Raw genomic sequence first — 14,948 nt, forward strand, 5'->3', positions numbered from 1 at the left:
CTACTTTGTATGGGATGTAAGAAACAAAGTATCTCATGGTTTAGCCCCAACTAACCCACATTTGGTTATATTAAATATTAATCGCTGGATGTACTATTTAGATCTCTGCCCTCCCACTTTAAATGCACTCACTATAGTTCACAACCAGGGCACACAATGCACTCCAGTTTTCACCAATTTTCCTAACAACGAAGTAAAATTCTTTGTTCTCTGCTCCGCAGGCCTTTCTGAACCATCATTGGGACTAACTGGATGGGGGTATTGCTTTTTGTTAGATTGCCAGAGTTTTTTAACATCTGTACGAATTTCGTGTTCATCCAACCCAAAGGAGGCTGAGCTGATAGGAATCTTGCAGGGGTGAAAACACGTTGTCAAGGAAGGGATCCATCTAAAAGAGATTTGGATATCTAGTTTTAGCCTTAATAAAATTTTGCAACCTGGACAAAAACCTTGTGTACCTTGGACACTAGTACCTCTTTTTTTTGAACTAGCTGAACTCACCTCTAACTTCTCAAGTGTACCTATCTCTCTCCAGCACAACCAATGGACAACAGCCCTTAGATCTCACATTTTGACATCAATTAGGGCAAATACTCCCTCAAAACCTTTCTTGTATGATGTACAAACGTTTCTATTAATCTAAATTTGACTTTTTCCCATAAAAAAAAAAAAAAAGTAGTCAACCATGTATTTTAAAAAATCACTAGACTCACTAGGTTTGTAGTGACTCGGATGAAAAGGCCGAGTCTTATTTGACTCGGACGATTCGTGACCTAGCCTAGTCATTTTTCAATCTGATTGAGTCTACATGACTCTTGACCAGGTTTTGCAGAATTTTGACTCGACTCGGGTGACTCGCCCTAGTCAAAATTTGGTTTTCCAACTATGACTACAAAAGTGGTCCACGTAATTTACTAAAAAATAAATAAATAAGGAAATGGAAAATTGCTCTTATTTATCGATTATTTATGGGAGAAAGGTGTGCATATGACCGTGGAGTGCAGACCCTTCATGGACCTCTCTCCTTAGTGAGGTTGACTCTTCTTTATAAAGATGGATCCCCATAGAAACGCATCATTATTGTCTACAGTTCCTGACCGGTGCGGTTCTCTAGTGCCTCTCACAAGAGGGGGGTGGGACCATAGTTAGTAAATACTCGTATTATACGTGTATCCGAACGTATGAATGAAAAAAACTCCGTTCTGTGTATAATACTTTAGAGTCGGTAAAATACACGCATTTTAAGAGTCGACGTATAATACTCGAATGAAATGCGTATAATACTTTTACATATATATATATATTAAAAAAAAAACTAAAAACTATCTTAGCCATTAAACCAATTCTAATACTAATCGTTAGATTAAAAAAAAAGCCTAAAATCTACCACGGACCAAACCCTCGTCTTTTCTCCAGTGGTTGGTTCCCCTTCTCCATTCCTCTGTGTCTCTTCTTCTTCTTCTTGCGTTCTACCGGCGATTGCAGCGGTGCTTCTTGCGTTCGTCAAGTCGACGATTGTAGCGGCAATTCCTTAAGGTATTTTCTTGATTAGCTCATAGTGTTTTAGAACCTTTGTCTTTTGATTTAGTTTTTTAAAATTTAATTTATGCTCTTCTCTTCTATTCTCTAAGCTTCAGAAGAAGAAAAGGACTATTTGTTTTGTTTTGTTTTATTTTCAAACTTGTAGTTTCTAGTTTTCTAACTTGGTCATAAGCTGTTGTAGTCTGATAGATGGAGAAGAATTTTTTTTCTTGACTTATTTTTTCATTTATTTTTGTTTGTTATAGACAATATTTTCTACACTTCATGATCACACGGTGTGATTCACACCACAGCCCTTTTTAATTTCCAAATGTAAAAGAGTAAATTAAGAAATGGAAAAAAAAAATGTAATTGTTTCATGTCTGTGTTTTTGTGCTTATAACATGAAAGTAATAAGATGGTGATAGTGATGGTAGAGGTGATGGTGGTGGTGGTGTCTCTATAGCAATGGTAACGGTGGTTCATGACCTATTGTTTCTTCAGACAACCATCACTTTTCCGTACTTGGGGGTTGTTTGCCCACCTCATCCTCTTTTCTTTTTCCTCTTCATTTTTATAAAAGTTCTTCTTAATTGTAAGTAGTAAATTTTATCAGTTTTTGCGTGATTTGTTAATAACCATCTATCTCCCTTTACCTCATACCCATTTAGCCACTTCTTCCTTCCCTTCACACGAGACCTCTCCTTAGCTCTTCTTCCATTTGTCATCGGTTGCCAACCAACAGCTCCCTCTCTCTCTCTAATATCTATTGCTTTAATAGGGATATAAGCAATATTCATTTCAATCATCCCTTTTGATTGGTCATTTTAAGCCCTACAATAAAGAATGTAATGAATCTAGGCTTGTTATCCAACAGATGTTACACCTGGTTCCTGTATTCCTGCATAAATTAAAATAGGATAATTAAATTTTGACAAATAAGTAAACTTAGATAGACAAATCTCATCTGCTGTTCTTAAGTTTACAACTTGGGATGCAATAGAGGGTGGGAATATATCCAAATCCTTGATCCACGATTCAGTTTGTTTTAAAACCCATATAGGCTCCGGTTTTCTAGCCCAATCACCACTTTGTTTCTAGCAGCCCAAATAAAATAAAACTTAATATTCTGCACATGATTCCTTGGCAATCATATTAGATTTGATAGGTTGAATCAAATTGCTATTTGGCCTCTATTTCTTAACTGGTTCCTTGGGCATGTGGTAGGGTCTTTAGGAGCCTTAATTTTTTATTTGATCTTAATAATTTGTTCTTGATTGTTTAATTCAAGCTTCTTAGATTGGTTTTTGAAGTGGCCAAGTGGGTGTTGTGTTCAAGTGGGAATTCAAAGATTTTCTCTAAGCTCCTGAGTGTTTGGGGGTGGTATTTTTCCTCGCTCGCAAGTGCACTGTACAATCCTTTCTAAGCATAACATATGATAATAGATTACAAACATATATAAACCAAAAGATTTCCTCCTTCATAACCGATGTGGGACTATAGTCCCACACCATTATTTAAAAAATTCCAACAGGTATCTTGTATCAAATTTTATTTTAAGAAGCTTTTTGATTCTTTTGAATATTGGAACCTTAATTAATTTTTGTTGACCTATATATACAAAGGTAAAAAGACCAGATTTTAAAGCATGACCTCAGTGATATAGGTTGGATACTTGAATGCACATATATTTTCTTGTTCCAGTAGTTTTTTCATGCATTTATGTCTATACTTGTGCCTGTTTCTTGGAGCATCTTGACTTAATAGACGTGTAAGTTACATTGAAGGCTATATTTATAAGCCACATAAGAGTAGAAGAAATCAATTCCAGTCCTATGATAGAGATGCTTATCCTATCTAGATTGCCTTTCAATAGAGAGTTTCTTTCTTGTTTGTCAATAGGTGTCATGTGGAAGTAGCTAGAGGTTACTTCTTCCCCTTGTTTATGTCGTTCAAGGTATGGATTTAGCTAAGTTTGGATGTGAGCTGACAGGAAAATATTAATGCATCAGGGGTTGGTACTTTCATCGATTTTAAATATTTTATCATGAATCATGATAGATAAAAGAGAAGAAGAAGCTTACCTTGAATCTGCAAAACTCATAGTTTCTTGTCATGATTTATCTTATAAATACTAAAACCCCAACAATCCTTCTTTAAATGGAAAAAAGAGAAGTGGATGAAGGGGTATTAAACAAGAAGGATTAATCATTGGAAGGTAATAGATGGTGGATTTCAACATGTGAAGCATTAACAGACTCCCCTAATAGAATAGGGGGGATCTACATGCCTCTTGCATGTATTGGAATCTCCCATGTCAACCCATTTGGCACACAGGAGATCGAGAGTGCCGCACGGTTTATATATAAGGGGGTCTTGTCTAGTGTCCATGTGGTTTGGGAGGAGAGTGAGAGTACAGCTTTTTTTTTCTCATAAATCAATGGGTAAAGAAAAAAGGAAATTATTTCTGCAATGACTATCTTTAGCTTAATTTAATTTCTTCGTTTGAAGCAATAAACTTTGATCCTATTGAACCCCGATCTAAAGCAATAATAATTATTAGTTTGGTATTGGTTTTGGTTCTTAGAAGTTAGAAACCACTAATAGATTGAAACTAACCCGTCTAAACGATTGAAATCAACCATTTGGACTGATTGAAACCAACCATTTAGACCGGTAAAGACCAATAAAAGGAACCAATAGTGGACCGTAAAAGAGCATTAAAAGAAACCGAAAGCAGACCGATAAAAGACCATGAAAAGGAACCAATGATGGACTGAAATCGTTTGGCTCGATAGCGCTATCAGTTTCATGTTTTGTTTTTTTTTTTTATCGGTCCGGTTTTGATCTCACCTGTTAGATGCAACAAATACAATCAACCAAACCGACTGATTTCTCACCCTTAAAAGAAAATAGTATTGAAAAAGAAGAAGCATCTTCCGAGGTTAAAAATATTCATTCATGTACAGCTGAGAGAACTTTTGGACAAGTGTGTGTCCATCAAACCCGGTTCGGTCCGGTTCAACCCGGTTCACCTTTGTATTGAACATTTATACAGTTTAGTTTAATATTGTCACATGCGATATAAACTTTTTGAGCATTATGTGTCCGTAAGTTATACTTAAAATGGTAGTCATGACTAGGGTTTGGGTCAGGCACCCTTATCATATGGTCGTCGCATTGGGTATGCCTAGACATGTGATGTCGAGAGTGCGAATGCGAGTGCTCACATGTTTGATGTGTGCATTGACGAAGAATCTACTTTGTCGATTCCCTCATGTATTCGCCCGGATGTAGGAAGGGATAGACATGTGTCACGACACAATACTGAGGGAACCTGTCAGCTTGCAAAGTGTGATCGCATTCTTTGGTTCATCAATGACTGAGACTCAAGCGAGTCAAAGCCGGTGTTTTGGGAATGCGTGAACACTTTGTGAGTGAAGGAGTTATCCAACACGGTCACCACTGCTCGCTTGGGGAACACCAAGATAGAGACTGTCTGTGCATGGTCGGATCAGAATCTGGATCCAGTGCCATTTTGGAAATGGTTTTGCAAAAATCTATTTTACATAAAATGATACATTATTTATAATTATTTGAACAAAGTATTTTATCGAGTTTTGCGGGACCCGATCAGAAGCACAGACGCTCGTAAATGGACATGTACTATGGATTGGTGTTTGGCAGTACATGTGTACATGCTCTAGATTCCATAATGATGGTGTTGATTAGTGGGGGGGTTGTATATGATAAATTGTTATCATATAGGGAGTTATTTGGAATTTGCTAATTTAATTGGCTCTTTATTTAATTAATGGATTTGGTGCTAGTTGTAATTATCCATTAATAATTAAATAAAGAATCTAATTAATACTTTTCCTATTAGATTCTGCTTCTTCACCTATGTAGCACTTTGAGTTTAAACAGAACTGTCAGACTGAGAGAGAGAGAGTCAGACTCTCACTAGGGCTCTATTAAATCTATCTAGGATTTAATTAAACCCTATTATTATAAATAAGGGACTAACACGCAGGAGGGAGAGGAAGCTTTCCACGTTTTTAAGCAGTCACTCTCTCTCCTGCGTTTTTGGTTTCTCTCTCTCCCTCTTGTGTTCTCTCTTATTCTTCTTGCTTCTCTCACCTGTGTTTGAGAGTTAGGGTTTGTGAAACCCTAGATCTGTGCTGAGGAGTTTGAGGGCATCTGGGATTGGCGTGTAGAACCTTGGTAGCACCATTGGAGGTTCAGATCTGTTTGCTTGGAACGCTCACTGGAGGAAGAACCATTGTCTATTGGAGGAGCAACACTTGAGGCTCACCAGGGTAGCAGTTCTTTATTAATTCATTCAATTTATTGATTATTAATATTTATGGGATGCGAAAGAAACTCGAATCGATTTAATTCCGCTGCGCATTCAAGTATGGGATGGATCCCTCTTGCCATGTGATGGACTAGAGATGAATTTCTCCGTCCCTATTGTGATAATTAATTTTATGGGACGTAATAGGAAAGGAGAAGCCCTAATAGGGATGCACCAGGGTTCTCATGGGCGACCATGAAAAACCCTAAAATTTAATGGGACACCATGGGATAACCCAGGGCATGCAAAACCCTAATTTTGTTTGACCAACAGTGTGGTATCAAAGCCACCTTTCCCTCCCATGAATATTGAATAATTAATAGTTTAATATGATTTTCATGGGTGGGATGCAAGTTGCACATGAGCGGTTAAATTATGGTTGTTGTAACAACCTTTCCATGTGCACATGGGTAGTTACAAGGTTGTTAGTGTAACAACCTACCCATGTGATGATGGATTTGGTTGCAATTTGTTATTTGCAATTATTGAAACATGTATCCATGTATGTTATAATCATTAATTTTTATTTAAATATTTTTTTATCATGATTTTATGTGGGGGTGGCGGGGGGCGCACTCTGCCAAGCCTCTTCGCACGCCTTCCCCCTTGTTCTTGCCCATGTGCATGGCCCATATAGGGGCTGCTACCTGCAAGCAACAAGCTTGCGGCCTGCAGGCTACTGTCCGTGGGCCTTGGGCCTAAAGGCTGCGTAGGGAGTGCCTGTAGCCTACGTATGTAGGCTGCATGCACCCCCTTGTTTTCCCTCCAGTTTAACATTAACAAAAAAAAAAAAAAAAAAATAGAATTTTTATTCATTTGTTTTGTTTTTGGAGGAAGAAGATGGGTGAAGGGATTCTTTCCTCCACCCACTTGTGATTAAAATTATGATTTTAATTTTATGGGCTTGGATACATGTTATCACATGTGATGTGGTGGTTCAATGATTGAAGGAATCCATGTAATTTTTATTAGTTTACTTGCTTTAATGCCCATGCATGAAATTATATTATGATGTGATTATGGGAATGGCATTCTAATAAATGGATGGATTGTTTATGTATGTGATACATGGGGTTATGGGTGGATGTGATGCTTCTCTCTCTTTCTCTCTCTCCCCCTATCTTTTTTATAAATGAATGTACTCCACCCCATGGGCAGCCCAAATGGTGGGTTGGTTTCTCCATGCGGGGTTTTTTTATTATTATGGAAAAGAAAGTGTATAGAATTTTTTCTAGGTTTCTATTGTAATTTTAGAGGAGTTAGGACTCCATGGGCATGTTGATGGTGATCCACATGTGGCGCTCAAAGCTTATGAAGATGCAAGTCACCTACATTGAAGACGTGATCGGGCAGAGGAGATGATTGAGGCGTGGCATCCATGGCATGACAAATGTACCCATAGTAATTAGTTTTATTTTTGTTGAGAGGGTTCTTTAATTACTTCTGATAAAAATGCCGCCATCCCATAATCATTTTTTAATTAATGTTGATTAATTATGTTATTTTATTCCATCCATGATATGTATGTGAGAGTTGCTTAATCCCTCTTTAATCATAATACATGTATGATATGGACTAGTCTTAATCGGTAGACATGTCCATGACCTCCTTTTAAAGATAAATGTAGAGATTGTGTGATATGCCCCGCATACGTCGACAGGACATTGCCAGGACCACTGTCACATGATTATCTATATTTACCTCTATCTAGATAGGTTAGGGTATGGATAGTGAGAGGACACTACGACAGTGAGTCATCTTTCATGATTCCATGATTCTAACTAATGCAATAGGTAAGTACATGACTTGGGTGTATGTCAGCCGACAGGATCTGGACATGGCACCCAGGTGACCGAAAACATTGGAAACCCATGAGGCGGACAGCTTAGTCCACACTACCATGGTGTGTATAATGACTCCCGACAGGATAAGTTATGCATACAAGGGTTATAGGTATCCAATTCATCTTTTGGGTTATGAGGGAAACCCAAATCATTAAAGACCATTGATGTGTGTATGCTCAATTTTAATTTCAATGGTTGTTAATTAGCATGTGATTTTTACTTGTACATGTATAGATTATTATACGATGGCTGCCATTAATTCAAAGCTTTTGACACTCATTAGTGAATACAAACTTAATGGTATAAACTATGTCGATTGGTACCGGAGCATTAAGTTGCTTTTGACTGCTGAAGGACTGTACATAGTTCTAGATGAACAAGTTCCTCCTCAACCCCACCCGAACGATTTTGAGACAAATGAAGAGATGCAGGAGTTCCTCATGAGGGATTCCAAGGCATCACTCTATATCCTAGGATTGTTGAAAAAGTCAATTGTAGACTCGATCAAGGATATACGCACTGCTGGGGGTAAAATGGATAAGCTTGCTGAATTGTTCAATAGGTAGTTGACACATGCACATTCTGATGCGGTGAGTCAAATCCATAATTCCAAGATGTCCCAGGGGACTCTAATGATGGATCATATAATGAAAATGATCAATCTGTTTGAAAAACTGGAATCCATGGGGACTGATTTTAGCCTGCGATACAAGACTGATGTGATCTTAGCGTCACTTACTTCTGCCTATGTACCTTTTAGGATGTCCTACAAGATGTATGAGAAGGAGATGGAGCTCACCGAGCTTGCTAATGCACTGGTAGAGGCTGAAGCGTCCTTGAAAAAGCACAAGGCTGAGGTCAATGCAACTGAGGCAAAACCTTCTTCAAATGGGAAGAAGAAGAAAAAGGGGAGTAAAGGTTAGACCCTGAAAGCCAAGGGTGGGAAGTCTGGCAATAAAGGCAAAGGCAAGTGCTTCTATTACAAGAAGGAGGCTCCTTTGGAAAAGAAAGCTGTCATGCTTACGCAGCTCTTTGTGAAAGACAAGAAAGGATGAAACAAAGGCTGCTAAAGAAGGTACATGTGATGTTCACGTTCTTTATGAGTCTAATTTATCTTTTGAACCGACCAATTGTTGGTTGGTGGATAGTGGTTCCACTGTTCACATTTGCAATGATTTGCAGAGGTTCAAGGAGACAAGGAACCTGAAAAGAAATGAGGTGCGTCTTCGGATGGGCACTGGAGCTAAGACCATGACAATGACTGTGGGAACTTTTATTTTGAATTTTTGTTCTGCTTGTTTAGTTTTAAAGGATTGCTATTATGTACCCTCTTTTAAGGGGAAGATTACTTCAGTTTCAAAACTTGTTTTGAACGGGTATAGCTTTTCTTTTAATACTAAGTTAATTATTCGTTTTAATAATTTTTTTGTGGCATCCGATTATATGCAAAGTGGTTTGTATTTTCCAGAATGCCCTGTTAGAACAAATGTTGTTTCAAATGTTGATTTGAAACGGAAAGCAGCTCCAGTGAACTCAACATACCTGTGGCATCTAAGATTAGGTCACATCAATGTGGACCGAATCAGTAGATTAGTGAGGGATGGACCCTTAGAGAGTTTGAGGGTGGAACCATTCCCCACATGTGAGTCATGCCTTCAGGGCTAAATGACCAAGAAACCCTTTAGCAATAAAGGTGCTCGAGCCACAGATCTGTTAGAGTTGATACATACTGACATGTGTGGACCCATAAACATACAAGCAAGATATGGGTATGAGTACTTTATTACATTCACCGATGATTACTCAAGATATGGTTACATATACTTGATGCGTAGGAAATCGAAAGCCTTTGATAAATTCAAAGAATTCCAAGCCGAGGTCGAAAGACAGCTCGATAAACGTGTTAAGTCCTTACGATCAGATCGTGGAGGGGAGTATCTATCGGATGAGTTTAAAGATCATCTCATATCCCAAGGGATAGTTAGTCAGCTAACTAATCCAGGCACACCACAACAAAATGGTGTATCCGAATGACGCAATCGAACCCTATTGGATATGGTCCGGACGATGCTCACTTATAGTGAGCTGCCTCTTTCTTTCTAGGGGTACGCTTTAAAGACGACGATATATATCATGAATAGGGTTCCATCTAAGTCTGTAGCCAAAACACCCTTTGAGTTGTGGAAAGGGCGAAAGCCCAGTATTCAACACCTTAGGGTATGGGGTTGCATAGCACATGTGCGAAAGCAACAGACAGACAAGTTGGAATCCAGGACTTCGAGATGCTATTTCTTAAGCTACCCCAAAGGCACGATAGGCTACTATTTCTATGACTGGGTTGACCAAAAGGTCATTGTAAGCAAACACGTCACATTTCTGGAGGAAGAAATGATGACCCAGAGGTCCGAACCAGTAGTCATTAAGGAGTTATTAGATGGCTCAGAAACGTCACTTCCTGAAGTGAGACCAATTGACATATCCACTGAAACACCAACACCTGAAGAACCTCGACGCAGTGGGAGGACTATTAGACCACCCACCAGGCTTACTCTTCTAACCGAAGAGGAAACAGTGGAAGAGTTCTACATGGTATCGGTTGAATCGGATGATGATCCGATGACATACTCTGAGGCTCTAAAGGATGTTGATGCCACTAGGTGGCTGGAAGCAATGCGCTCCAAAATCGATTCTATGCATTCCAACAAGGTCTGGACTCTAGTTGATCCACCACTTGGCGTCAAGCCGATTGGATGTAAATGGATCTTCAAGAGGAAGAAGGGTGCAGATGGAAAGGTCGAGAGATTCAAAGCAAGACTGGTGGCAAAGGATTATACCTAGAAAAAGGGTATAGACTATGAGGAAACCTTTTCACCAGTAGCGAAGATGAAATCCATCAAGATTTTATTCGCTATTGCCGCACACTTTGATTATGAGATCTGGTAGATGGATGTGCAGACTGCATTTCTAAATGGGTTCCTTTAAGAGGAAATCTACATGGAATAGCCAGAGGGGTTCTCTTCCTTGGAGGAAGAAAGAAAGGTGTGCAAATTGCAGAGGTCCATTTATGGGCTGAAGTAGGCTTCCAGGAGCTGGAACACCAGGTTTGATCAATCAATCAAATCATTTGGTTTTGATCAAAACATGGATGAACCATGCATTTACAAGAAGATCAGTGGGAGGGCAGTATGTTTTCTTGTTTTATACGTAGATGACATATTGTTGATTGGTAACGATGTAGGTTTTCTTTTGTCAGTAAAACAGTGGTTATCCACAACGTTTTCAATGATAGACCTTGGTGAAGCTAGCTATATCCTTGGGATCAAACTCGTAAGAGATCGCCAGAAAAAAATGCTAGGCTTGTCACAGGCTACCTATATAGACAAAGTCTTGGCCAGATTTAGTATGGAGAACTCCAAGAGAGGAAGTGTTCCCTTCAGACATGGAGTCAGTCTCTCCAGATCTCAATGTCCTCACTCTAGACAAACATTGAAGAAATGAAGAGGATTCCCTATGCCTCAGCAGTAGGGAGTCTTATGTACGCTATGTTGTGTACGAGGCCGGATATTTGCTATGCAGTAGGTATGGTAAGTCGTTATCAATCTAACCCTGGACGCGAGCATTGGAGTGCTGTCAAGAATATCCTCAAGTACCTGAGAAGGACTAAGGAATATTTCTTGGTTTTTGGATCTGATCAGTTGTCAGTATTGGGATACACAGATTCAGATTTCCAAACTGACAAGGATGACAGAAAATCCAAGTCCGGGATGGTATATCTAATGGGTGGAGGTGCCATTGTATGGCGGAGTGTGAAACAAAAGTCTATAGCCGATTCTACTATCGAAGCAGAATACCTTGCAGCTTGTGATGCAGCAAAAGAAGGTGTTTGGCTGAGGAAATTCCTATCTGATTTGGAGGTAGTCCCTGATCTTGTCAAGGGCTCTATTCCCCTGTTATGTGACAACAGAGGGGCCATTGCACAAGCTAAGGAGCCTAGGGCTCATCAGAGGAACAAGCACGTGTAGCGGAAGTATCACCTCATCAGAGAGATTATTCAGCAGGGTGACGTGAGTATCTCCAAAGTGGACACAACTGAAAATGTGTCTGATGCCATGACAAAGGGTTTGTCACTAGGTGTGTTTGAGAAACACATGGAGGGCATGGGTTTAAAATGTATAGGGAATTGGCTTTGATGTAAAAGTGGGAGATTGTTGAACAAGTGTGTGTCCATCAAACCCGGTTCGGTCCGGTTCAACCCGGTTCACCTTTGTATTGAACATTTATACATTTTAGTTTAATATTGTCACATGCGATATAAACTTTTTGAGCATTATGTGTCCGTAAGTTATACTTAAAATGGTAGTCACGACTAGGGTTTGGGCTGGGCACCCTTATCATATGGTCGTCGCATTGGGTATGCCTAGACATGTGATGTCGAGTGCGAATGAGAATGCTCACATGTTTGATGTGTGCATTGGCGAAGAATCTACTTTGTCGATTCCCTCTTGTATTCTTGCCCGGATGTAGGAAGGGATAGACATGTGTCATCGACACCTGTACTGAGGGAACCCTGTCGCTGCAAAGTGTGATCGCATTCTTTGGTTCATCAATGGCGAGACTCAAGCGAGTCAAAGCCGGTGTTGATGGGAATACGTGAACACTTTGTGAGTGAAGGAGTTATCCAACACGATCACCACTGCCCGATTGTGGAACACCTAGATAGAGACTGTCTGTGCATGGTCGGATCGGAATCTGGATCCAGTGCCGTTTTGGAAATGGTTTTGCAAAAATCTATTTTACATAAAATGATACATTATTTATAATTATTTGAACAAAGTATTTTATAAAATTTTGCGGGACCCGATCGGATGCACAGACGCTCGTATATGGACTTGTACCATGGATTGGGGTTTGGCAGTACATGTGTACATGTCCTAGATTCCATAATGATGGTGTTGATTAGTGGGGGGTTGTATATGATAAATTGTTGTCATATAGGGAGTTATTTGAAATTTGCTAATTTAATTGGCTCTTTATTTAATTAATGGATTTGGTGCTAATTGTAATTATCCATTAATAATTAAATAAAGAATCTAAGTAATACTTTTCCTATTAGATTTTGCTTCTTCACTGTGTAGCACTTTGAGTTTAAAGTGAACTGGGCGAGAGAGAGAGAGTCGGACTCTCACTAGGGCTCTATTAAATCTATCTAGGATTTAATTAAACCCTATTATTATAAATAGGGGACCAACACGCAGGAGGGAGAGGAAGCTCTCCACATTTTTGAGCAAACACTCTCTCTCATACATTTTTGGTTTCTCTCTCTCCCTCTTGTGTTCTCTTCTTCTTCTTGCTTCTCTCACCTGTGTTTGAGAGTTAGGGTTTGTGAAACCCTAGATCTATGCTGAGGAGTTTGAAGGCATCTGGGATTGGCGTGTAAAACCTTGGTAGCACCATTGGAGGTTCAGATCTGTTTGTTTGGAGCGCTCACTGGAGGAAGAACCATTGTCTATTGGAGGAGCAACACTTGAGGCTCACCAGGTTAGCAGTTCTTTATTAATTCCTTCAGTTTATTGATTATTAATATTTATGGGATGCGAAAGAAACTCGAATCAATTTAATTCCGCTGCACATTCGAGTATGGGATGGATCCCTCTTGTCAGGTGATGGACTAGAGATGAATTTCTCCGTCCCTATTGTGATAATTAATTTTATGGGACGCAATAGGGAAGGAGAAACCCTAATAAGGATGCACCAGGGTTCCCATGGGCAACCATGGGAAACCCTAAAATTTAATGGGACACCCATAGGACACCATGGGATAACCCAGGGCTTGCCCATGGGAACCCTAAAATTTAATGGGACACCCATAGGATACCATGGGATAACCCAGGGCGTGCAAAACCCTAATTTTGTAGTATATTGGTTCCCCTAGGGAACCATGGCTTGATCCCTGGACCGTTGTTTGACCAACAAGAACATACAAGGGGTGCTTTCAAAGTTTGCAATAAGTATTTTCTTTTCCACTCCAAAATGGTGCAAGTGATCACTTATAACCTTTTGGTAATGGTAGGTTAACCTCCCCTCACATGCCCCAATCTACCTAAAGTTGGGTGAACCAGAATGTAATAAAAATAATAATAATAGAATTCAAAGTGAAAAATAAAAAGAAAGTTGAAAAGAAAGAGAAAAGTCCCAACTTGACAACTTGTATTGACAAATTGAATGTCATAAAAAAAAAAAATACAAAAAAAAAAAAAAAGACAAATTGGGGAATGTATGGCCTTAGAAGTGATCCGAATGCCAGACTAGCCAACATCAAACTGTCTTATCTAAACAATGACTCAAACTTCCAAAATTCTATCGGGTTAGGCACAAAGATGCACCAACATCAAATGGGATGGGATGCTCTTTGAAAAGAATGACAAAAGTTTCATGTTCAAATCCAACCAAATGCCAATGTCGGGTTAAAATGATCTTAAATGGGATTTCATAAAATGGATACTTCTTTCATGGTAAAGGAGACTAGATTTAATGGAGATGGTTTAAATGGAATTATTATCCTCTAGGGAATTGGAGAGGATAATTTTCCATTTAAATGATGGTTTCTAACAACAAATTCCGGAAGTTGTTGGGCGCACTCCTCTATAGCATTACACAGTGTGTAGTGCACATTCAACGGCCTTGTGTGCTTGGGCATGCAACCCAACATCATCCTGCCTGTGTGTTGTGTTGCCTGCCCAAGCACACACGGCCTTCGGATGGTGCACTTTGAATCCGAAAAACACAAGGACAAGATTACTATAATGGGTAAATCAAAAAGAATAAAACGAGGATAAGGATGAATCCGGATCTGGATCCCTTGTGGCACGGTGTATGGGGCTGCGTGCCCGGGGCAGCAGGGCCGTCCGATGGTGTCCCGGACGCCCTGCCGCACCACAGAGGAGCCTTATCCGGCATTGTCGAGGAAGATAACCACGTGATTGCAGTAGAAAATTACTTTGAAGCTAATGAGGCTCTACGAAATTAGAGCAGGGTTCCATGAGTTACCTATAGGACGTCTGAGATCTCACTCAACTCCAACGAGAATCAATCGCAAGCAAGAAATGTCGACGAGCCAATCGATCAATACGACTTTTCTAAAATATCTTCTCTCTCCCCTGCTCGATGTTTTTTCTCCCCATTCCTGAAATCCCTCCTCTTCTCCTCTCTGCTTTCTCTCACTCTGT

The sequence above is a fragment of the Telopea speciosissima genome, unplaced genomic scaffold (genome assembly GCF_018873765.1).
Source record: "Telopea speciosissima isolate NSW1024214 ecotype Mountain lineage unplaced genomic scaffold, Tspe_v1 Tspe_v1.0131, whole genome shotgun sequence".
Lineage (NCBI taxonomy): Eukaryota > Viridiplantae > Streptophyta > Magnoliopsida > Proteales > Proteaceae > Telopea > Telopea speciosissima.